The 26,849-nt window shown below is 40.7% G+C and overlaps 1 long non-coding RNA gene across 1 annotated transcript in view; it reads right to left on the bottom strand.

Annotated features, from left to right (window-relative positions):
- The window catches only part of LOC128627898 (uncharacterized), a 337,323-nt gene that overhangs the window by 77,981 nt on the left and 232,493 nt on the right, over positions 1 to 26,849 (bottom strand). Inside the window, exon 5 of the long non-coding RNA XR_008392191.1 lies at positions 4,837 to 4,951. This is a non-coding gene — a long non-coding RNA (uncharacterized LOC128627898). The remainder of the gene's footprint in view (positions 1 to 4,836; positions 4,952 to 26,849) is intronic.

Raw genomic sequence — 26,849 nt, 5'->3', positions numbered from 1 at the left:
GAAGTTGTTTTAACATATTACCAGTTACCGGTCCCTTAACTCCTAAGTATTCACAAAGTGCAAAAGTACACCTACCTCATTAAAGATAATGACCAGCTACTTCCAATTTTGATGAAAACACAGAAAAAGAACAACAATAATGAAAACTAGAATTTCTTGAAAAGACTCTTGAGCACAAACAGCTGCCAATCCTTACAACAATTCTGCAAGGGAAATGATTTCCCCTTTTACAGATGAAGAAACAGACTGCCATGGATGCTAACAAAAGTCCTCAGGGTCACACAGGAATAAGTAAGTAGCAGAGCCAAGGTTTAGCGGAAGGTGTTCTTACTTCAAAATGTCTTTACATTAATGTACTGATTCTCAAAGAGTATGCTTAAGTATAATTAAATGAGAACTAGAGAATTTCTTCTATTTAAAAAGAGTAGAATGAGTTAGGTTCTGAAAATTTCCTGGTTTTGAGTATTTTACCATGGTCCTTCAAGATACTCACAAAGGAGAAGCCAGGTGAAGGCTACGTGGGAATGCTATTATTTTTGTACTTTTTTGTGACCTAAGTTTATTTTTAAATAAACTTTTTAGAAATAACAGGAATGACCTTTTTCAAAACATTACCTAGCTCTCTTTACTTTGCAGAGAAAGATATATATAATATCTATATATAATATTAGACATATGATATGTATGTGATATAAACATATTATAATGTTTATGTTAAACTATATAATATTTACTATATGTTTCTATTAAATTATATGCTAATTTAAACATATAATTAAAACATATTATATATTATATAATTCAAAGTAGCTATAGATCTCATATAGTCCATATATAAATATATATTTGAGATATGTAAGAGATAAACATATTTCTGAAAATATAGATACAATTATGTATTTTTAAAAACTCATTCTCTGTTGTGTTCAGTGACATAAATACCACAAGAAACAAAATAATGGATTCTTTCTACTCCCAGTCAATTTTAATAAACTTTAAATAAACATTTTTTAATAAACATTAAATACCTATTACTACGTAGCATTGTACTATTTTGCCTAAACGAGTTTATCTGTTCCAACACTAGAGGTTTTTCTTTTTGTTCTTTGTTCACCTTGTTCACATCCAGGCACCAGAAAAATAGAACTACCACTTATATCTAAATTGAACATCATGAAAATAAAGTGTCCAGCTCATATTAAAAAGACTGTTTGATAAGAAAATTTACTTTTCTTCTAAGAATTATTGAGCCACTTCTTTTCCAGTAGGATAATTTTGAAGCAGCTACAACTTGTTGAGTGACTTCTGTGTGTTATTAAATTCATGTACCATCCCACCAAATGACATGAAACACCATAGCCGTTTTCCATATAAGGAATGCTAGACAGATTAATTTGCAAAAGTCATGCACCTATCGAGTGAAAAATGTGCATTCAAACTCAGACCTACATGACACTAAACATACTACCCCTTTCAGAAACTATCTGACCCTCCACACTTTCACTCCTATGCTTTGAATGAACCTATTGTATTATTTACTAACAACCCCTTAATAGCAAAATGTCCATTTTAAGCCCATTTAGACACTTTAAAAAAAAGCCTCAACCTTCATTCCTGGCTCCTACTTGAAGTTAAAAGTTTATTACTGAAGCTGAAGAAAAGTCTTTTAAGTATGGAAGAAATGCAAGCGGCATTCCAAGCAGGAATATGTGTGTGCTCAAGTGGGAAACATGAGAGGAGCATCTGCCAAGTTCATTTTGGCCTCATCTGATGCTATCTCACTGATCTGGGGCCAACTTACATTTGTTTCTCTCTCCCTCTTTCTCTCCTCCCTTTCCTCTTCATTCCAGAAGCATACAAAAACCCTAGCGTAGAAGCTGGATCGAGTTGCCAAGAATACACTGAAAACACTATCGAATAAAGAAACGTCCATCTAGTCCAAGGATAGTCTCATTTCAACTAATAATCTAGAGCACTAAAATAGAACAAGTCTTTATGGGACGAAATAACGACTGGAAAAAAATTACTTAAATATTGATTTTTAAAAACAGATTTTTGGAGAGAAATTCTCAAAAGAACTAATTTAATGTCTTTTAATTTGTACATATCACAGGGCATTATAATTTACTATGAGTCAAACTTAAAATCGTACTTTTTAATTCAAACTTTTCAAAAGCCTTTAATTATGTTTAATTCTACTTCCAGCTTTTAACCCCAGCACTGATCCCTATCTGTTCAACTCTGATGCTAATGAATCTCATATTTCTGATACTTGTAACTAAACACGACCAGAATTGGGCATTAGTTTTGAAAGTCTAAAAATTGCATGACACTCTCTTTCATGTCAAACTACATTGGCAATCGTTTCAGTTCACTACATGTAACTAGTAGTATTTTCTTTAAAGGACGCACTCAGTTCTCAATCAGTTATGCTTTTCAAAATGGGCAAAGTAAAAATAGCTAGATTTATATTTTTAAAGCCATGTCGGTGTTTTCCCCTTATAGTAATACCATATACTACTCTCAGTTCTCCCCTTCCAACTTCTTGGTAAATTAAGGAACTATATTGTATTACCACGACAGCAAAGAAAAAGTACTTTTTCAAATAACCAAACATACAGGTTAAAGAATCCTGTCTTCTCTCTCATGCCACTAAATATCAGCTAACAAATACTGGAATGCCAATGAGTATTTCCATTTGCCCCATTGCCCAAAAAAGATAAGGCTAAAGAACTGTGTCAGACACTGTTAATCTCAGGATATGCCACAGGAAATAACACGTTCGCGTGTAGTGGAAGAGATAGAGTTAACACATTCTTCCTAATATGGTCACATGTATTAGACAAGATAAAATTAACAGACAATCATAATTCAGTGTGATGAGGACACAAGGATAAGCACAGGGTGCTGTGGGAATATATAGAAAGGATTTTTCCACATCCTCTGAAGAGGGGAGAAGTTAGGAGTGTTCAGAAGAGTTCCCCAATGGAAGTGATGCCCAAAAAGACTGGCGGTAAGTGTCTGCTTTGCATTTGCTAAAATTGTTCTAATAAAAACCATTGGTAATAATAAGTGTTGGGGAGGATGCGGAAAATTGGAACCCCCATACTTTGCTAGTGGGAATGTAAAATGATTCACTTTGGAAATCAGTTTGACAATTCCTTCAAATTATTAAGCATAGAATTACCCTATGCCCCTGTTACTTCACTCAACGATATATACCCAGGAGAACTGAAAATATACACCCACATAAAACCCTGTATAGGAATGTTCATAGTAGCATTATTCAAAATAGCCAAAAAATGGAAACAACTCAAATGTCCATCAGTGGATGAATGAATAAATAAAATGTACTACATTCCCAAATGGAGTATTACTCAGTCATAAAAAGGAATGAAGCATTGATATAAACCAAAAGACCATATGAACATGGGTGAAGACTGAAAACATTATACAAAAAGAAGCCAGATATAAAAACCCACAAATTGTTTGATTCTACTTTTATGATGTCCCAAATAAGCAAATATGTAGAGACAGAAAATAGATTAGTGGTTTCCAGAGGCTGGGGAGGAAAAGGGTAATGGAGAGTGACTAAAACTCAGTATAGGGTCTCTTTCTCAAGGTGATGAAAGCATACTGGAATTACATCATGGTGAAAGAGTTGCAATTTTGTGAATACACTACTACTGAATTGTCACTTTAAAATGGAGAATTTTGAGGAATATGCATTATATTTCAATTAAAAAGAGAAAAACAAAATAAGGATGAGCAGATAAGAAAGAAGAAAAGAAGGAAAATGTGGCGAGAATGGTAGGTGAGAAAGAGAAGAGGGGAGCTGCTGTGGGATCCAACGTGTGGGTGGCCCACCTTCCGTTAGGGCAAAGGCACAGAGGGCAGTGCAGCCCGCTTCTCTGGCTGTGCAGACAGAAGCTAAGGCCCGGGTGGCAAACACAAGGCCCGCAGGCTGAACCCAGCCTTCCACCTTGTTTTATCTGGCCTGACACCTTGTTTCTACCTGGCGGCAGACCTCTCTCGTTTAACTGTTAAGAAGAAGTTACATTTAAACAGCCTTAAAATTACATTTGGCCCTTTGAAGGCAACAGTGAGGCTGATGTGGCCCCCCCGCCCCCATGAAAATGAGTTTGACACCCCTGAGCTAAGCTCCCTTGAAACTATAACTTCTCTTCTGACCCTGAGATAAGTAAGCAACAAGGTGGCAGGGCAGGAAGTCTGAGGTGAATGGAGAAGGTGAAGAACAAGCTCTATAAAGAAAAGAGAGATGCCTGGAAAGTAAGTCAGTTAGTTACTGGAAGTCTTCCAGATTTGCTTAAAACAAAACAAAACAAAATGCCTTCCATGTTCAACAGTATAAAACAATCAACTTAGCCACCAAGTGAGCAGGAGATCTCAACAGATTTTCTCTTAGGTCAAGCCTCCTGGATCCTTAGACTAGAGTGTGAGAGGCTTTCCTCCACTTCCTGCTGCTTTGTCCAGCAATGTTTACATCTCCAAGGCTTTCCTACTCAGCTTAATTGTTCCAGTCCTACAGTAACCAGCTTGATTTATTTGTAATTTCCTCATATTTTATGATATTATTTCAACAACTAGGTACTGTAGACTTCAAAAACTGAAATGAATATGGCTCTTATGAAGTTTTTCATAGCCTTAGGGAAAACAAGTTTTCTTCCTTATTTACTATATCTGATTTTTCTCTTTTTAAAATTTGCATCCATAATTTTTTCAACACTAAAAAAACAAACTCTAACTTGATATGTTCTAGATCAAAACATGTAAATTTTTATTTTCCATGCATTGAAATGAATAATATTAGCTTACCTTCATTGGCAATTGATATTAAGCCAGACTCTGAACATTTTGTAAAAAGCTTCCAAATCAAGATCTAGATGTCCACGGAATGTGAAAAGGAAATAATGCCACCAGACAATTATACCTACGGACAAAAGCAAATGATTTATTAGAGCACTGTAGGAAAAAAAGGTGTTATATGGCTACTGCCAGGTGATGTCAATGTCCCAAGTCTTCAGAAGTAGTAGGGTTTGACTTCTGCTTACTAGACAAATATATAATAGTTATATTAACAGTTTTTTTTAAGCTTCGCACATAACAGGTACTGTTGCACATAGAAGCTCATTTGTTTCTTATCCCAACACTATTTTACAGATGAAAAATGTAGCGGCTCAGGATTTGAACCCAGAGGTTCTGGTTGTAGGTTCTGAGTACTTAAATCACTACACAGACTGCCTTGACTTACTTCCAGATACAATATTCCAAAGACTCCTAAAGCTTAGATGGTATGAGGAATTCTAGGTGATTTATTCCTTATTAGTTGCTAGTGTTTCTTCAAAGATATACATGTGATCCAAAATTCAAAATATTTTAAGTCAGGATGATATAAGGAAAAGAGACTTAATTAAGGTGAGGGAACCTGGGTCTAACTTTAAATTCAGCAGAGCTACAACTCATGGGTTATGTGTTGAGATGTTTCTCAAGATCAGCTATGCCTGAGTTTGCTCAACCAGTTGACCTCTAATGCATGTCTAGTTCTAAAGTTCCACACCAGTGCAAAAAGAAAGGCCATCATTCCCTGAAGCCCTCACCTCTTCCACTGCTGGTAAGTCTTCTTCTCTGGTTAGTCACTCATTACCCATTCCTCTAGGTACCGCTCAGTCTCTCTCCTCTCACACTACCAACTGGTCTCTTCCTTCATTGCATACTTGGTTAATGCTGGTCTATCCTGGATAATTTAGTCTTATTAGGTTAATAGATAATTCCGTTTTTTTCAAACTCTTTTAGGAAAGAAGCAGAGTATAAATAAATGAAAATGCATAATGTTTAATGCTCTTGAGTATTATGTATAATATGTCATGAACTGGATCGGAAACCCCTTAGAGACAGGGGTCCCTAAGAGGCTGCAGCAGGTGCCTGGCAGTACCAACTCCCTTTCTTCAGGGATATTCTCTGTGAGCTGACTCCTTTGGTGAATCCATTTACTTACATTGGCAAACATGTAAACATGCTGAGATTCACCATGTGACCTTGAAATAAGACCTGCAATCATTATATTTCCTGATTATTTCTTCCAAAACAAACATTTCTCTTTGGATCTTGATTCTCTGATTCTCCAATATTGTTTTCTTTGTGTTTTGCTTTGATCCTGTCTTTATTTCCACTTTTCTTCCTGAACATTTAAAATGTGTGGCCTTCCCCTTATAAAACAGTAAAGAAATCCTAAGGGGTGCTTAAGAGTGGGGACTGGCTTTGGGGATCAGAGAAGCATCGCAAAGGATCAGTACAAGATGTTAGTACCCACCTGTGTGAGGAGGGACCAGGCTTTCAATTACCAAATGACATTTCTTTGAACTGGCATCTCTAGTCTTTACATAAATAGGTGTTGTGTTAGTAGTTGCAATAGTAGCAACTCATAATAATAAACACTTGCATAGTGTTTACTCTACACCAAATGCCCTTTAAGCACTTCACTGGTAACAGGTAGTCCTCGCAGTAACTACATGACTTAGGTCCTATTGTTAGCTAGTTTACCAACCAGATGAGAAACAGAGAGGTCAGTTCACAGAGGGGTATCACACACCTTGTAACTGCCAGAGGCAGGACGTGAGCCCAGGTTGTCTGAATTCCGTACTCCCACTCGTAATACCATTACTCTAAACTGCCTCACCATTATTATGATTTTCATAGTGCTGCCCCTAAAACACGCTAATGTTCTGATTTTTCTCCCAGTCAGATCTGAGCGAACTTGTGTAGGTATAATAACCATACCACGTGACCAGAAAAGCCCTGATTTCACGAAATATATTTTTCTCTATACAAGAACTTCACAAAAATCCAAAACTAAAAGTCTGGCTTAATGGTCAAAGCCTGTAAGATTCTTATACAAATAACGTAAAAAATTAAGTAGATGTCAGAAACTATTTCTTTTAACTTTGTACAATAGAGTAAAAACTAAAAGTGAAGCATTCCTGTACTCATATTTAACTTTTTATTTCAAAAGAATTTCAAACATGCGGAAAAGTTGTAGGAACTGCTCAGAAATCTTCCACATTCTCTTCACCCAGAGATTCCACAAGTGGAGCCAACCACTCAAACGATGTTCTTTCCAGCCGAAGCACCTGGTACAGAATCACACGTTGTACTTAGTGGTCCTCTCTCCTCAGTCTCACTGAGTCTGGAGCGATACCCGGCCCTGCCTCGGCCTCCACTGTGCTTCTGTTACTCAAGGCTGCTGGTTAACTATTTTGTAGCGTGGCCCCGACACTGGCACTCGTCAGGTTTCCTTCAGAAGAAAAAGTCGAGGATTACATTTTTGGGAAATGATGTTGCGTTCTTCTGATTACATCCCATCAAGTGACACAGGATGTCGTTTGTCACATCACTGGTGATGGTAACGTTGAGCACTTGACTAAGGTCGAACCTTCTGAGTTTCTCCAGGACAGGTAACGTGTTGCCCTTGATAATGAGGATTTGTGGGTGACACTTTCTGGTTACACGAATACCCTGGTCCAGTCCAGCTTTCACTCACTAGTTTTAGCATCCACCGATGTGTCTTACCTGAATTGTTATAATTGCGTCAAATCACCATCTTTCTACTCTCAACAGTCTTTCTATTTATCACACAGTATCCGGCTTTAAGGAAAAAACTTTCTCTTTACCCTGCTTATGCATGCATTTATGTATATCAGTATGGCCCCAAGGACGCCTGGTTTGTTTGGAGACACGACCTATAATATCGTTACTGTTTTGATGCTCAGAGGCTCCCAGGTTTGCCTAGTGGGAACTCCTTCAAACTGGCTTCTGTCTTCTTCTGGCATCTACCCATCATTCTCTGAAAATATCTACATATTTTTTGCAAAACAAGATATTCAACACTTATTCGGCACCTTCCCTCCCCTGGCCCTAGAAACAGACATTTTTCAAAAACCTGTGGTTCCTTTTAGCAAAGACTGGTATTTAGAGATGAAGATCTGGACAATGAATGTGCTCATATCCACTGGGATGTCACTACATCCTGGCCCTTTCATCAAGCAGATCAGGAAATAGCTGTTTCATTTGTGTGTGTATGTATATGTACATAGTCACATACATAGACACACTGCAACATTTCTATGTTGACATTGCTACTTATATAATTTTTACTGAAAGAAATTCTTGCGTGTACACTGATACCTAAAATTCCAGTACACAGAACAGGGTTCACTCTAGCTTCCTCCTTCTTTATATTTGTAACTTTCTTTTCTGGCAGAATGAAGTCTGGCTCCTATTACCTTCAATATTTTTGCTCATGGGTCTCACTGGGCCTCCTTGCTCAAGCTTTTTGACTAAATTATTGAAAAAAAAAGGAAGAAATTAAGGAAGCAAGCAAGAAAAGATGGCAGGCAATACCAAATTTTTGAGATCTGGTAATCTGATAAAAACAGAACCTAAAGCCAAAGACTAATTATAGCAACACAGCACCTTGGTCCCTAGCCATAGGGGAAGTACAGTTTGCAGTTGTTTTCCAATCACTTGTCATCTGTCTTTCAGTGTGTGTAAGATATAGAATTGTTCATACATTTACAAAACAATTTCAAGAACAAGGTGTCACTAACTTTTTCAAAAGAGATAAAAGGAAATTCTAACATATTGTTCCTGAACATTTCACCCCCTTCTGGTAAAGATGGGGGAAGAGAGGCCCAGAAAGGCCTCAGGGCTCAGCAGAACCCCCCGCCACAGGTTCCTGACTTTCCAGATCAGAATGTCATGTGACCTTTGAAAATCTCTTGCAAATAAGTAACCCCCACTTTAAGACATGTCCACTGAGAACATGTGACACTACAAGCGCTTGTGAGAAAAATGTATACCCATGAATGCAGCAAGCCTTTTTAAAATAATCAGAAGAGAACAGTCTCTTCCATGAGAACATTAATAAAACGCTCAAACGCTGGACTGAGAATAGAGTCCGCATTACCAGGACCTGTCCCTTACCCTAGTATTCGGAATTCCTCCAAGTCATCATAGGCATCGTCAGTCACCACAGCACCATGCACGTGAAGAAATGCAAAGTAGGGATAAGACCATCTACCGCATCGGCACACTGAACACACTGGGAGAGCTTATAAAAATATTATGTAAATGGGGAGGGACTCTACTGTTAGAAGAGGCTCTTTTTCCCTTGATGTAAATAGTTTCTGTCAATAAGCTGATTAAACCAAGTTTGTGCAACAAGGTATCAGCTCTGGCACCAAGCTTACTGGAAGCACAGTCCTAAGCAGGTCATTCCAACTTTTGGTGTCCCTGTTTCCTGCTCCTGCTCCGTAAAGTGGAGATGACAGTACTGAGTTCTCGGAGCTGGTATGCAAATTGAGTAAGAGAAAAAGTGTGTAAAGTGCTGAACATGAAGCCTGGCACCAGGCTCAGTTCATAGACGACAGCTCCTCTGTCGTCACCACCCTTGTCACAGCATGGCCATCACGGTCTCCATTATCAGAGCCATCGTCATTCCTTTCAGACTTGAACGTTGCTCACGATGCATACCACCTGTGGGAAATGAAGGCTGTTTGAAATTTGCTGTGGTTGTAAATAAAACCGAGCTCATTTCACAGTTGCAGAAGGACATTCAGGCAACTCCTAAATCACTTTGTTGTTTTTCTGGATTTAGCTTCACACAATCCTTTAAGGATTGCCCAAATATCTTGGGTCTGAAGATGTCATTTATCTTATATGATGTGACACGCTGACACCTCACCACAAAAGGCTAATGAAGAATGAAGTTTCAGACTAGGATTAAAAAACTCAAAGAAATGAGATGATTTTATGGAAAGGTGGTAAAACAGTAAAATCCTTAAAAGACTGAAAGTGGATTAGAGACAAAAACAGTCTTCAGGCAGGCTGGAAATGGTGGCTCTCTTTCCTTGGTACGTGACTCCTGATGAACTGAGCTGTTTTATCACTTAACACTTAGCTTTTTTTTTTACTTTTTTTTTTCCTCCAGGAAAAAATATGTGTGTGTGTACGTGTGTATATGTAGTGTTCAATGAAATACCAGGTGCACTGCAGCTTTCACTCTTGTTTAAAAGAAAAAAGAAGAGAAAAAAAACACACACACCTATTGTCACTCACAGACTTCAGCCTAGCCTGTCAAGCAGGAATTAAAATCTCTTTAAAAAGAAGCTTTGCATGGTTCATGTGTCAGGCCGACATGAGCTGGATCAGCTTACAGAAGGGGCCTGAGATAAGGCAACCAAAAAAAAAAAAAACGTTAGAAGGAAGCGGCCCCCCAGAAAAATGTTCGGTTTCTTTGCTCCTCTCCCCCACCCTCCTTCCCTCCCACTCTGCCCCCTTTGTAAGAACTGCGCCAATGTGCAACGCAGATGAAAGAGTCATTTCTTCCCCTTTATTAATGCCGGCACTGGGTCCTGAAATTAGCCTGTCAGGAACAAATGCCTAACTCCCATTTCTAAAGATCTATTTTTCTCTAAAAATCATGAAACAAAAAATATCAGTGTCAAGTCCACAATCGGGCCTATGATTTTATTAGGTCCAAAGGTACAAAGCCTGAAGAGGGAGGAAGTTGCGTTTATTTTAAAAGAATGCATCAAATATTAGCTGAAAATTGGTTGTAAATGGGGCCACTTAAGCCTCCATGGAAAGGAATTGCAGAGAGTTGGGATTAAAATTGCAGGAAGCCAAAAAGAAAATTGAGGACGCGGAAATGATGACTGATGGGCTTGGCGCTATTATCTCCGAGAAGACTAAGGACACTGAAGCTTGGGGAAAAATTACATAGGTGACCTTGAGAACGGGTCCAGACTGAAAAAGCAGCTGGGTGTAGCTTCCTGCGGGGATGGAAGTGGAGCAGGCAGAATTCCTCGTTTCCAAATGGATGATGAAGATGTTTCAGATAAGCAGTTTTGATTTCCTTTAAGCATGCGGGGCTGCGAGCTGCATCTCCAAGAATAAATGTCACGCCGGCCTTGTAAAAGGCTCCATCTCCAGTACCTGTAGCTTGAAATTCTTAAATGGCCCTGGAGGATTTCATGACTTCGGCACACAGGAGACTGGAGATTAAAAATGGCCTCTGTTGACTAAATTACTGTACGAGTTTTTTGTCTTCCTGCTCTGTCTCTGCACACAGAACGGGAAGCCATTCAGGAGAGTTGAACTGAACGTCCCCAGCAGCTCAAAAATGAGAACTTGGGGCAGACTCTGCACCCCAGGTGATGTAAACACTGCAAATTCTCACCTCTGCACTTAACTTTCTGAAGGCACATTTCCTAACACATGGCTCTCGATCATGAGTTCTCAACCTGGTTAACATCAAGATCTCCTAAAACAATTACTGTGGACTCCAAAGAACTTCTTCTTAGCTTACATCTATCAATATTTATTGTGTTACAACTTAAAGCTAATAATTATTTAATATTTATTAATTCATTAAAACATACTCTAAAAACCCATTAGTATTAACATAAATGATAAACTTTTATAAATAATGCTTCGATTTCCCCAAACATGCAGTGAGAATAGTAGCATTGTTTTACATTGTTTCGAATTTATTCATGCCCGACTTAATGGAAGACAGCTGCAGTATCCTAACTGCTGCAATTCAATCTGTTGTGATACTTTGTTTAAAGTACAAAAAGAACGCCCATTCTTACACAGGTATTCAGTTGGAAAACAGAGGAATAATATCGTAGCCTTTTCAGAGAATTCTGGATATTTTTCCTTGATACTATACCAAAATTCGACAACCGTAGTTTTTATTAAAGAACTCGAAACCCACATCAGTGCACTTTTCATGCTCTGATATATTAAAACCCATTGACCTATTCAGCACTTGATCTTCACCCATGTGCAATTTTGGTCATTTATAAAACACTGATTCACTGAGTTATGCAGACACTCCAAGTGTACAATGGAAAACTTCATGGTACACTTGTGAGAGAAATAACATCTTAGTATTATTATAAAAATAGCTTTGACCTTGTAGATCCACTGAAAAGATCACAGGAATCTCAGGGGCCTGTGAACCAGACTTTGAGAACTACTGCTTTAGGCCACTGTGGCATCTGAAAACAGTGACTCCAGTGGGGAACTGGGCAGCGGTTTGCCAGGTCATTGAAGGATCCTTGTAGGGGTAAGTTCACATGGGGAAAAGATATATGTCTCCCCAAGTTGGCTTTCCACTTGGAATGATTTTAAAAAATCTAAACCTGAGAGTTCTATATGGTTTCTAAGCTATTCGCTAGAAACTGGAAAGACACGACCCAGTGGCTGTGACAGTGCACTCCACTCCTCCCCACTGCAAAAGTACCTGAGTTTAAGCAATAACACCTGTATTTCAAGTTGAAACCCAAATATGAAAAAGATATTTTATGACTATTGATTTTCTCCCTCTGGGTGAAATTCTGAGATTTAGTGATTCCTTCAAAATCCTTATTTGTTGGTAGCCCAACTGCTACTAAGAAAATTTTAGACTTGAGGTCACTAGAACCTACATCTGGGGTGTCCAACCCTCGGCCCAAGGGCCACCCAGGATGGCTATGAAGGCAGCCCGACCCCAAATCGTAAATTTACTTAAAATTGTTTTTGCTCATCAGTTTTTATTAGTGTTTGTGTATTTAATGTGTGACCCAAGACAGCTCTCCTCCTTCCGGTGCAGCCCTGAGAGGCCAAGAGGTTGGACGCCCCTGGCACATTCTCAATTGTCCCCTCCAAACTGCCCCATTCAATGTTGCATCCCCAGTCCCAGCACAGAAAACCAGTGCCTATCGCCTGTTCAAAGCTTAGTATTTGTGAGATAAATGAATGACTTCATTTGCATTTGGGTACCAGTCAATATTTTAATGGTCAATATGACACTGCGTGTACTGCATTAGAGAAGTAAGAAACACAGCAACACTAATTCTATAGTATAGTGGTATTTTTGTGGATAAAAAATAGATGAACCTTTTATCTGTAAGTTAAGTCAGCTTTAATGAAAAACTTTATTCCACAAGCATATTTTTAGTGAAATTCAGACCTCACTAAAAATTCAGATTTCAAATTCAAACTCTAACAATTCTTAATTCAATGAAATACAGAAAGTAGCTGAAAAAAATTAATTCCTGCTGTGAACAGGCTGTTGTTTCAATGCAGTCTGATATGTCTCCTAAGGAGAAAAATTAATTTTCTTCTAATGCTTTGAAGACCATAATTCGGGGCAAAACCTGGGCACAAAGTAATGCCTTGACTAAAACATGTACGTGTGGGTATTTGCACGTATACAGATGAACAGGGCACCAAGGCTCTCTCTGACCTGTGTAACAGCCGCATACACGGCTCCATTGGTCTTAACTCACAATGGAAGACCGGGGCCAACTGCCCAGAGGAGGTTCGGGGGACTCACGTTACAGGGCCCGACATTTCAGAAGTTTTGACCATCTGGATTATGTAGGTTATTTTTTTTTCAGTCCTGCTTGGGGAGAGAAAGTGGGCCTCCTTGGTAAACAGAAGTGACTGTTTGTGCAATAGAATTGATTATCTGTTCAAGATGGCTTATGTTGCAGGACTATAAAAAATTGCAGGTAGCTCTGGTTGCAAGAGAAGCTATCAGTCATCCCAAACTATTGACACATTTTTATGTACTGTAGTCTCAAATCACTCACTAAGGTTACCTATTCATCCATGAAATCTAAAATATGGAGTCCTACCTGAGGGAAAAGGAAAGATTTAAACTAAAAAGTCTACTCTCCCTAGTCTCATAGCAACATCATGTTTCAAAGCCAGATGGGAGGGCAAGGCCAAGTTCCCTGAAGCACACGGCCCCAGGGCAGCCCTGGGAGGGCCCAGCCGCCACCTTTGGTTAACCGGTAAGAGAAAGCTGTGGTTCCCAGGTATCGGGAAAAGCCACTTAAACTCTTTCCACAGCTTTGATTTATGATTGGTCATGAATTAATAAAAATTATAGTCAATATTTATTTTTCTTCAACAGTGTGCTTGTCACTGGACAAGTCGCAGATAAAATCAATTCCAGCCTAGTCCCAGGAGCTTAAGAATTATTAAGTACATGCTAACCTTCCTGCAGTATTAGAGATAGTGACATAACTCAACACAGAGCTGAGAGAGACTCTCCTTCAAGGTATGGATAAAAAAAAAGTGCTGCCGTTATGGCGGGGTAAGTTCCCTAGCGCAAGACAAACCTGCTGAGAAGCTCTGGCTGCAGGCTAAAGGCCACCATTTTTAAACGCATAATGCTGGATTTGAGATGAGGTGGCAAGTTGTTTTTATTGGCATTTCTTTCCTAATATAAAAATTCTCAACCTAGATGTAAATTAATGAGTTTTGCCGCACCCTCGTTCCACAGCCCCCCTCCTCTTAAGCCCCAAGCTCTGTGCAACCCCATTTTTGTCTACTTCCCAAAACTGCCAGTCCTTTCCTGGGACTCGATCATATTCAACTCCAGGGAGCAGAGGAGTCATTCTGTAAAGTGTTCCCTCTCTTTCTCGCCCTTCTACTGTCCAATATTTGGGCATTTTATAGTTCACCAGAACCTTTACCAAGCAGAACCTCATCAAGCAAATCCTTGGACAAAAGGTGGCCAACGGAAATGGAAGCTAACAGAGAATAAGTACCCATAGATAACTGTATGGTATAGCATGTTTTGTTGATTTTCTCTTTCTTGATTATTGTCTCAAAATAGATAGTTTGTGAAGTTGCCTAGTAACCTATGGAGTAGTGACAGGTGAAATATTCTAAAACTCATGTAGGCTTTTTTTTTGTAAAAATACAAAAAGGAAGAACACCACTTGACCAGTCGATTACAGCTGATTTCCATTCTACGTTGCTGTAAACTTTGCTGACTTATACTTTTTTCTGCACTAGCACCATGATTTCCCATTTGTTTATTCACCTATTCAATATGTAATATGTATCATACATAGTTTAGATGACAGCAATTAAATCTTAAAGAAATCAATGCCCTTATATTCAAAAAAGTTCAATGTAGTGCTCAGTAAATACACAGGGAGGCAAAGGTAGGTTTACAGTTGTGAGCATGTGAACACACAGTTTATTCTTGTATTATTATTTACTAATTATTGTATTATTTATTATTATTAACCTACTTTTGCCCACCACGACTTATTAAAAAACAAAGTAGGTGGAGTTTCTTTCCTTTTTTTGGTGGGATATTTGTATTATAAAACAAAAAAGAAAGGAAAGAAGGGAGGGAACGAAAAGTGAATCACACAACTCTACTGGACATAAAGCTTTCCTGGAAAGCTGGGGCTACATCCTGGGGCAGTTGGAAGAGAGGTGAGGGGTGGCAGGAGAGGCTTGGCTGAGCACAGGCATTTGAATGGAGTCTTAAAGGACAGGACGTCACCAGATGAGTTAGGAGTGTAAGAATTCGCAAAGGACAGAGGCAGGAAAGAGGAGACTTCTGTCACCAGGCTTTAAACCGTTAGACATTCCTGTCCTTCACCTTTCACGTCTTCACAGTCACCAAGTCCTGACCCTTCCAGCCTGAAATCTCACACCAGCCCCTTCTGGTTCCACTCTAGGCAAGAACTTGATGGTGCAACACGCCTGCTGAAGCAGCCCCAACTCTTCCTCACGCTCTACTCTCTCCACCTCCCAGCCCCTCTCATCCATCTTTTACTGCCTACACAAGCTTAAAAAAAAACAAAACACATACTTGGCTTGGCCAATTGTATTCAGGTTGAAATAATCAAGCACTCACTCAGGTTCAATTATAGGCAACAATGTCAAGATCAACTTCATGCTCCACCCTTTGACTTCATTTGAGGCAGTGGCTTCATAGTCTGACACATGGACAAGGCTCTAAAATGAGACCACAACATAACTATCTTATTATAGATTAAAGGTTATTAAACATTACATTAGAATGTATATACAAACAAAGCACAGTGCCAGGCACTCTGTAAGCCCCCGGTAAACAGGAGGAGTTGGGGGGATGGGGTTGGGAAGAGGAAAGAGAGCTGCTTCTGCTTACAGGCTCTCACCGAACGCCGCCCCGCCTCCTTCTCTTCTCCTCTCCTCGTCCTTAACATGCCCAACACCAGTGTCACTCTGCCACAGCAACTGCCCCCTGCTGGGGGCACACTTCAGTGCTAGTTTTCTTTACTCACTATTGGCTCTACCAAACCTTAATTCTCCTCCTAATATAGTCCCTTTCTTCCAGGCAGAACCATCTTATTCTCAGTTTATCCAGGAAAACTGATCACTCCCTTCTCATTCCACAGTCAGCTGGTCACCAAGCGCTGTAAAATTCTAATCTTCTAACTTCTTCTCAAATACTCCCTTCTCTCCATCTCCATTTTCCAGAATATTTATTCCACTATCTAGAGGTTAATTAATATAAACCCAATTTATTCACTAATTGCAACTGCAAGTAAGTCTCCATAAAGAACTTAATTATAATACTTGATGCCATGTGGCTGTTGAAGATTGAGATAATACAAGTAAAATTTATAAACTCCACTTTTAAATGTAAACAAATGAAATTGTGATGTTTTTATTATGGTCATAGAAAAAATCTCCAATAACTTGATCAAAAACTTCTAGTAGACAAGGGCAGCCACCAGATTAATGGCAAGTCAGCATTTGAAATTATTGGAACATGGTATCAAAGTGTCAGAACACCCAGGACTAGACCACCTTAAAGAAGTCTGCTTCAATGTCTACTTCACTAGAATGGATTAGATTAGATCAGACCAACCTTCCCGAGACAGAACTAAATAACCAGAGAAAATACTATTAACATTGCCTCTGTTTGAAGGAAATAGATAGAGAACCATGAAGGCACAACGATTTGAAGGGCCGTGACGGTGGAGAGAAGGGAGCCTGACATTGGCGTCCTCTCTAACACACTTGTGGATTCCACAGCTAACAGTCAAAAGACTATGAAGTTGCAGCTTCACAGAGCTGGGCGGGCAAAAGTTGAAGGTCATGGCCTGCTAAGGGAAAGGGCTCCTGGTAACAACCCGGACCTCCTGTTGAGATTCCCAAGGGCTGAACCAAGGGAGTGAGCATAATAAACCAGACATTGAGCAACCTCATGAAGACCAAAGGCCACCTTTGGAACAGTTGAATCCCTGCCTGTGTTAGGGATGCTGCATCAAAGATCACTCGGTGAAGGTTACACCAGGAGGACACATGCAGATTAAACCACGGACAGAAAAAGGAAAAGCAACACATGAAACCCAGGTTTACTATATAGGAAATTAGAATCCCAGAAGGAGACAGGAGAGAATGGGGTATAAGCAGTATCTGAAGAGATACTGGCTGAGAACTTTTCAAAATTTATCAAAGAAATCAAGCTACAGATTCAAGATGGCCTATAAATCTTGAGTTAAGGTAAATCACACGAAATTCACACCTAGATCATTATTAGAGTAAAACTGCTCAAAACCAAAGACGAAAGTGAAACCTTGAAGCTGCTGGAGCACAAAGTGGGTGTTATTAAAGCTGTGGGGGAGTGGGTTTAGTGGGGTGCCGCGAGGGGGTATTTTCAAATGACAAAAATAAGACTGAGCGACTCCCAACACGATCATGGTAAATCAGAAGATATTGGTGTCAGAAATGATATCTTTAGTGCACTGAAAGAAAATAACTTCCAAGGATTCTGAAACCAATCAAGGGGACTGGCCGGGGTTCATTATTCTGCCTTCTTTTCTTAAGCAAACTAATCTCCTTCCTCTCCCTCCCCCCTATATACCCAGTTCGGAAAATAAAGTTTCATTGATAGAATCTTTTTCTTCTGCCTCTTTTCCCTCAACATATCCGTCAAAAATACAGTCTTATAAACAAAATCAGAGGGATCTTATCACCAAAACACCTGAACTAATGAAATTCTAAAGGGAGCTCTTACGCAGAAGGAAAATAATCCCAGATGAAAGCTTGGTGTACAGTTCCTCCCAATGACTATTTAAGTAGATCTGAAAATATCAGATTAAAGATCTGAAGACTGAAGAGTATCTTTAGTCTCTGCTTGATTTGTCCTGTTCAATAATTATTTCCATGACTTGAAAGGCATTAAAAATAAATGAACACAGGACAATATAAAACATCAAATATTATTTTAAACTCAAAAGCATGCCCCCTTATGCCACAAAGACTAACCAATTCACTTTCACTGAAATGCTCTATGATCGGAGCTCTACATTTCCCCGTCCTTGCCCCTAGAATATCTTACATTCCCGTCCCGCCGTTTCAAAACCAAGGAAGCCTTTGTCCTCCCTTCAAGGCCTATTTTAAGTTCCTCTAACAAACCTGGTCACCTGTTACATGTCTATTTTTGTCCATTTTTTGGTCCATTTTTGTATCACACTGTGTTAGTTTCTAGGGCAGAGTGTACCCCTTGTCTTCTAGTGTAGAGACTGTCTGGTACTGTTCCTGACCGCACACAACTGAACACATTCTAGCATCCTTCTAACCGGGAAAAGGCCACGATCACCCATGACGGCCATTGGGTTTTCCCTGTTGCTGTTGGTTTTTAATTTATCGCTACACCAGTCTCCTCAGGCTCTTGCACCAGGGACCTCTTTACACTGCGTAGCACAGTACTCTGCACACCAGAGCTGTTGCATAAATATCTAAGAGATATTTATGGCAAGAGGGCAATGGGCCCTAACTTACATAATGGAGTTTAGTAAAACAAAAAGAAAATCCTTCATTTAAGATTTTATTTTTGTTGTTTTTTGAATTTGTTTCTTATTGATGTTGGAAAGAGAGGGGAAAGGGGGGGAGAGAGAGACATCGATTTGTTGTTCCACTTATTCACGCACTTTTTGCTTGCTTTGTGTGTGTGCCCTGACTGGGGAATCAAACTTTTGAGCCTGGTGTATCAGGTCGATGCTTTAACCAACTGAGCCAGGGCCCAGCCAGGGCCTTCACTGAAGATTTAAAAAATAAATTGCATAAGCATTGGGTGGGGAAGCCCTGTCTTGTGATATAAATAAAATACCTCAATATTCCTGCTAACAAAAAGCTTTTAATATATTTCAAATGTCTTGTTTAAGTTGAATCTTAATCTTAAAGGCTAGGGCAGACTTTGCATATATGAAGCCATCTTCCCATCCAAACACCCACAGAAACTAACTTTTCAAACTCATCCTGCACATGGTCTTAAAAGACTTCACAACAAAACATTACAAGGAACAGCTATACCCAGTGAGAACTGGCATTCGACCAAAAACCTCTTAGCCATTCTGCATCTGAGGTATAGCTGAAACTGTACACTTTTGTTCCATGTTCTGAGATTTGAAATAATGTTACTTTTCCCCAGGTTTCTGCCACCTAAAAGAATTTTGTATTTTCTTTATTTGTTAAATTAAACTTTGCACCCTAGATTCTTTGGTTATTTACTTAATAGTCTAGGGATAATACTATTGGAAAGACAAGTCTAGATTCTGCCACATGCTGTTCTAGCAAAAAAGAGATTCGTTGCAAAGGTCTGGACATATTAAATCTCACCTCCCTCGTGTCATTTTACTATGTTAATTTTGTAATTCAAGCTTTAAAAAACATCACACAAAAACTCCTCCATCTGACCTGGAGCTCTTTGGTATATGACCACAGTATTATCACTTTTTTCTCTTGCTTTTTTATCCTTCTCCAAATGCTGGTCTCAGTGCTTCTATTTGTAAGCTTTACTTGCGGTAGTAAACTCACAATGTAATACACAGATGGTGTATTATAAAATTGCATACCTAAAACCTAGATAATTTTACTAACCAAGGTCACTCAAGTAAATGAAAAAAGGTCACTTGTGATGGCCAGGGTCCTGGGGTGGGAGGCACAAAACTGTGGAAGGAGCCCTTCAGGTGCCCTCAAAGGACAGCAGTGTAAGCAAGAAATACGCCTCTATTCATCTCCAAAAAAGGGTTGTTTTTAAATACAGGTGAATATCTATTGCCTTAATAAGTAAAAGAGAAGTGATATAGTAGAATAAAAGGACTCTTGTGTTGAAATTCGGCTTGTGGTCTAATCCCCAGTTGGCATCTAACATGTTGCTGAGGTAGTTAACGTTCTCAGGCCCATTTCCTTATCTGGGACATGGGAAAGGGGGCTCATGATGTTGAGTTCTCAGGACTGTTTTCAGAATAGAACTAAATAATAAGTGGAAATCTCTGAACACAGCACTTGATTCGGCAGAAAGACATATCCATTCATACACACATACATGTCTGTGTTCTTCCCTTCTAACTCCTGTCTTCCCATTACCGTATCCAAAAACAAGTACGTCTCTAGTTCAGTGCTATCTAGAACACTGAGCTTTCCTCTCTAGGTTAATTTCCAATTCTCTTACTCTCTAAGCCATACCCTGCATTCATTTTAGAAACCCCTGTCATACATACTCATCTCCTTTCCCTCATAATTCTTTTAGGAATTGACGTGGTTCTTCCTAGACCATTCTCACTACCTTCCCCACTCTTGCTGTAACCTCATGGCACGCCCCCTCCCCAACTGCCAACATGAATGTTAACTTACGACTGACCTTAAGATCAAATTGATATTCCCATTCACCGTCCATTCTTCCTGCTTCATCCTGAGATGCAGTCTACCCATGTCCAGGACTCCACCATTTTTACATACAAAGTCCTGCTCCAGAAACCCGGTCCTGTTTTTAGTATCACTTACGAAGGCAGTTATTCCATACATTTCTTTTCCTCTACCAAATTTATGCTATTGTGTCTCCTTCGATCTTATCTCTCAAAAGTCCTCATATTACTTCGGTAGCCCATTACAGATGCCTACATCACTATAAGACAAAAACAAGAAGATCTTTTTAACTATAGAGCCTTTCTTTTTATTGAGTGCTTACTATGGGCTAGGTTGTGATGTAATTAAGCACTTTACATATATGAATGTACCAGTCTCACAATAAGGCAAATTGCATTATTATCTTACTTATATAATAAGTAAGAAAAGTGAAACATAAAAATTAACTAAAAACGACTAGAGAACCCCCAGCTGCTAGAGGACAGGCCCAGTATTCAGACCCTGGTATCCAGCACTGCGGTGTGACAGGCGACAAAAGGTGCCACAAGCCCCCCAGTCAACAGTGCTCCCTGCAGAACGCTGTGGGGACGAGACTTAAACCCAACCCCTAGGCTCCACGCCAAAGGAAGTGCTTAGAAAACAGTGCTCCTGGTGAGGAGACAGACAGAATTCAATGACTCTAGCAGGGAAAAGACCCTCCTGCCCCTCTGCGTCTCAGCTCACCCTTGGCCCAGCACTCACCAGCCCTGTTTGGGGTGCGTGAAGAGATGGTGGGGTTTGCATTACTCTTCGAATCACTTTCACCCGTTCACGAGTGAGCCTGGAAGCATTATCCAGAAGCAAGAATCCCTCCCCTCTCTTCTCCAAAAAGCTCACACTTTAGAGTCTGGCAGAGAATCAATCCTCTACCTCATCCTTCCTCTTTCGACTCAGTACACATACTGAATTTTACAATTCAGGCTCTAGGAGGCCCACCTGCTATTTTCTGATTTCCACGGGAATTACAGGTATGTCCACCTTGTCATAATTCATCCAGCTGTGTGATTACATGTTGTACATTTTTCTGTATGTAAGTTACACCTCAATCACAATTTTTAAAGTCTATTTGAGCGCCCAAATCACATGCAAAAAATAATCTGTTCTTATATTTTTAACATTTCATCTTTCCACTTAACCCATCTGATAGTAATAATATAATAATTAAGAGAAAGATCTTACAATTTTCTTTTTATACTGACAAATATTAAATGAGCTAGCAAACAAACAGGTTAGGTCTTTAAGGTTCCTTAAATGGCTAATCTTCTGCCTCCCATAATTCACATACCCCAAGATCCAGCGTTCCTAGCTCTTGCTGCTATCTGAACGCACATGTTTTTTCACACCTGGAATGCATTTTCATCTAATTCATTCAGCAAGTATGTCTTTAGTCAAGAAATAAAATTCAACGAAAAGACACGGTCTCTGCCTAGTGGGAAAAACAGATACTCACATAGCCATGCAAATAATGTAGAAATGCAGCTGTGATGGGTGCTTGGGAGGGGAGGTACTCGATGTGTGAGCATTTATCACAGAGAGGATTAGACTTGGAGAAGTCAGGCTTGCCAAGGAAGTACTGTGGGATTAGGGATCCGAAGTCCCGACCAACCAAGGAAGTCAGACGGGAGAAGCTTTCCAAACAAAGAGAAATGAATGTGCAAAGGCCCTGGGGTAAAAGGAGGCTGGCAAAAAAGAGGGGCTGAAAGAAGACCACATCCTTATCTGCTTTCAAAGTCCCCTCTCCCATCAAATACTGCTCAAATGTCACTTCCTCTGTGAGGTCGTTCCCTCCTTTCCATTTGCACTGTAAATGGATATATTCCTCACACCATTATAGCACTCCTTTTATCCTTCCGTTAGCACTTAGTTCACTGTATTGCAATTATCTGTTTATACATCTGTCTCCCTCACTAGGCTGGGAATTCACGGAGGGCAGGAGCAGTAAAGTACTGTCTCTCTCCCCCCTCCCAGTATGTACATAAGCATATTTTAAATGCTCACTAAGTGTTTTACGAGTGAAATAGGACAACTTAACCATGCCATGCACACCCAGACGTAAACATTTTTAACTTGAAACTGTATTACCTACATTGTGAGTTGTCTAAATTTTTTGCAAAGACTCAGCTGGAAAGTAGCAACTTTTTCAAAAGCCTCTTTGCCCCCAAACTTAATGAATCATAAGGTGTTATTTACTTCAGCATCAGAAACAGCTGTCCTGACGTTGTTAACACAACGTAATTCATTTTATAAATATCACACAATTATCTAATTTCTTAGTCTCTGCATGCTTTGAAAGGTGTTATTTTGGAAACAAGTCCAGGCCCATCCTAGGGAAATTCCCCAACCAGCATTGTCATGGCTAAGTTTATCTCCAGAAGCAATGAAAGACCAGGGAGGAAGCATAAATCCCCTGCTGTGGACGTTCGGAGTGCTGACAGCCCAGCAGGGAAGGGGTCTCCACACCCCTCAGTCACGGCAGCAGTCACCTGGCCTGCTTGCACTCACAGGTAATAATTTCAGAGCACAGCCAAGCCCACACTCAGCTTCCCTTCCCCAGAGCCACACAAGCCCTCCACGCAGCTGCCTGCCTGCCTGCCTTTGTATGATTCGCCAGCCAAAGCGGGAAGGATTAGAAAACAGAGGCAGGCTTGTTTGCCGGCCTTTTTGCTGAGCCCTCCATATGGGAATAGCAGCCTTGGAGGTTTTCCTTACAGGGTGTCAGCAGCTCCACTGCAGATTCTCCAGCCACCTCCAAACCCAATCCCACCCTTTTAGGGAGAGGAAAAACAATGAAATCAAGATCAGGGTATTCCTGTTGCAACTCAATCCTCCGGCTCTCTGGCTATTCGATAGGGGGTTGTCAGAAAGGGCTCTCCTCACCCCTGCCCCCCACCCAAGGTCTATCAGAACCTGACATCTTTACAGGATTAAGGGGGAGGTTAGCAGTGGTGGGAGTGGTCATTTGAGACTGTGCCTCCTGGAACCGTGTTTATGGATACAAGCAGATGTGTGCTCACCATTCCCATAGTCACAGGCACACTCCTGGAGGCCTGGAAGGGAGGCGTATCCCTGAGAACTGCCCTTGCCCAGGCAGTGTGCACTGCACACCACCTCCCCCTCTGCCCCCAGAAGGGGCAGGATGTGGACCTCCTGGGAAAGGAGCCCTGCACCAGCCCAGTCACGCGGCTGCCCTTTGATCTCTTCCCACCAGGCTGTGTTTGTGGGCTGGGGTTTTCGCAGGCTTTTTTTTTTAATCTGGCATACATGGAAGTTAGTACTTATTACAGATTTCCTGCCTTTATCTCATTTAATTATAAAAATCTCCTGGGAAGAAGGAAAAGAGTCTGTGAAATGCCAGGGAAAGCAGCAGAAGCTATCACGGAAGGCCGGGTTGGGGGTTGGGGGCACCTTGGCGACTGGTGGTCTGCCTGGTGCACTGCTAATGCTGCTGCATGTGGGCCTGCCCCGCAACACAGTTGTGTGACTTCCCCTGCTTCGTCCTTACTGTCGGTCATTCTTACTGTTGGTCTGACACAGCTGGGCCCTCAGAAAGGAGCAAGCCAGGGGGACAACGTGAGGCTGGACTGTGGTGGGTGGGGGATGCCCCGGGAACCTTGTCTGAGCTGCTGCCCCAGACCCATTCTTAGGAGCCTGTATGAATGCTTTACACAGGCACTGGTCCCCCTGGTCTGCAGGAGACATGCTCCCAGATGCCCAGCAAATGCCTGAATCCAAGGAGAATACAGAACTCAATATATGCTATGCTTTTTCCTATACATACAAACCTATGATGAGCTTAATTTATGAATTAGGCACAGTAAGAGATTAATAACTAATAAACTGGTATAATTATAACTGTAATAAGTATACTGTAATAAAAGTCATGTGAATATGGTCTCAGAATATATCGAACTGTGCTCGCCTTTTCACTGAACAGAGGTGCTTCAAGGCTTCTCTGTGCCACATCCAAATGGCTGGAGTCACCACTCTTATGCTTTGGGGCATCGTTAAGTAAAATAAGGGTTACGGGGACACAAGTACTGTGACACAGAGACAGCTGATCTGAGAACTGAGACAGCTCCCAACTAGCAGGAGGAGCACGTACACAGGTACCCAGTGTGGAGACATTGGACAAAAAGACCATGTCTCAGGCAGGATGGAGCGGAGTGGCGGGAAATTCAACCCCACTACTCAGAGCAGTGTGCAGTTTAAAACTCGTGTGTTGTTTATGTCTGGAATTTTCCATTTAATATTTTCAGACCACCACTGACCACAGGAAACTGAGAGCAGGGAAAGCAGAACCATGGATATGGGCAGACCACCGTACTCCCCTTCCAAAGGGAAGACTACCCCTACAGATGGGTCAGAAGAACGGATTCTCTTCCTACGGGAACCGTCTCAGAACGGCCCTGACCCCATTCCGCTCCTCACCATGTTCTTGTGGCCCATGTCCCTGCCTTATTGGGCATTTGATACATTTTCAGAAGAGTATATAACCTATCAGTCACTGGCAGTAGAATGTAAGCCCAGAGTGGTCAGGAAATGTTTAGTATATAATAAGGCACTCATTCAATGTAGATGAAGTAAACTAAGAACATTCAGTAATATGGCTGTAAACATGAAGCCTCCAGTCAAACAAAGCATTCATTGGTTCACTTCAAACACCAAAGAGCCTGTATTTTGAATAAACCACTATGTGTTCAGAAATTATGTGCTACGACTACTCATGGAAGGCAAATTTGAACCCATCAAGGCAGTGCTGCCAGATCCTAAAACTTCTTTGTCTTCCCCATAATGTGGTTGATATATTCTGTTGCTGCAGACATTTCAACCCTTGTACAGTGAAATTGGCAGGTCTACACAACCCACGCTGAGGCCCTGAGAAATGATGGAGAGCAAACACGGGAGTTTCCCGAACCTTGCCGTCCGCCTGCCACTCTGACACAGTGCTTGGCACTCCAGGTCTTACACCACTGCAGTTAAGCCCACTAGCTTGGGCCGGGCCTTCAGAGCAAACGGCCCGAATTTAGACTGATGCCAGCTTTCTCCAGTTTTGAATTCGGCACTCCCGTAGGCCAGGCTCGTCAGCCCTGAAGCTGCACCCACCACACAGGAACACTGTGGGGAAGGTCGTGGCTGTGTCTCGGGTGCTCGAGCACCCTGAGGTTTCCTCCACCCTCTCCTCGCAGCTGGAATGTGGAGACAGCCAGGGTCTCCGGCCCCACCGGGCCAATTATTTAACAATAAAAACGCTTCAACAATAAGTTAGAGTTCCCAGATTTTAAAGCAAACAAGGCCACTACAGAGCTAACTCATGGAAAGTAAAAATCCCCCAAAAGAATAAAAATTATGGGGATTATAGTTACCAATTCTGCTATCTCAAAAAAGTTACAAATGAACAAGGCTATGTTTCACAGGCATATTACCCTGCCAAAAAAAGGCATATAAACTATGTTTTCTGAAGGAAAAAAAAAGTACATTATGGTCTTACGCAATCTTAGAATCTAGAGCTTGACACTTTAAAAAATATCCTACAATCCTGGTGTCAGCAAACTTTCTATGAAAAATACTAAGCATTTTTGGTTTTATGAGCCACATACGTTTTGTCCCATTTACACAATTGTGCCTTTACAGCCCGAAGTGGCCATAGATAAAGGAGTATGCCAACAAAATTTTACTTACAAAAGCGGGTGATATGATCAGTGGTTGAGTTCATCCACATTACCAATAACATTAAATGTAGAAGACCCAGCCTGCAGTAACCCCATCTCCAGCACAGTTCCGTTGACTGGCACTGACTTGGAGCTAAACACAACTCAGCCGCCCTGGGCTAATGTCTCGGCAGAGTGTTAATATGACAGTGATCCTTTGTGTTTGAACACTGCACTTCAGAGCTGTTGAAATATTTCCAGCATCAATGGATAGCTATGCTTACTTTTTAAACTAATGGTGAGTTTTAAGAACCTGCATGCATATGTGAGTCAGACAAACAGCTGGCACCTAGACAAAAGCACAAACTCAGAAGGTAAGTCCACGGGGAACTCCAGCTGAGGATTCTGAGCTGAATATAACCATCTACACCCACCCACTCAGCACCACCGTGCCAGTCATTTGCTAGAGCACCGAGCTACGTCATGGGGATAAAAAAGTTTAACAACAAAAGTATATATCTAGAAAATGTTAACACTTACCAGGCTCTTATGGGTCATCTTGGGGGGGAACATTTAATTTATACAAAGAAACTGAGGTAGAAAGAAACTGTCACTTGCCCAAGATCACAAAGCTAGGTTATA

Source organism: Artibeus jamaicensis, unplaced genomic scaffold (assembly GCF_021234435.1).
Source record: "Artibeus jamaicensis isolate MK-2021 breed Jamaican fruit bat unplaced genomic scaffold, CSHL_Jam_final contig_482, whole genome shotgun sequence".
Lineage (NCBI taxonomy): Eukaryota > Metazoa > Chordata > Mammalia > Chiroptera > Phyllostomidae > Artibeus > Artibeus jamaicensis.
This window is presented reverse-complemented; position numbering and strand designations above follow the sequence as displayed.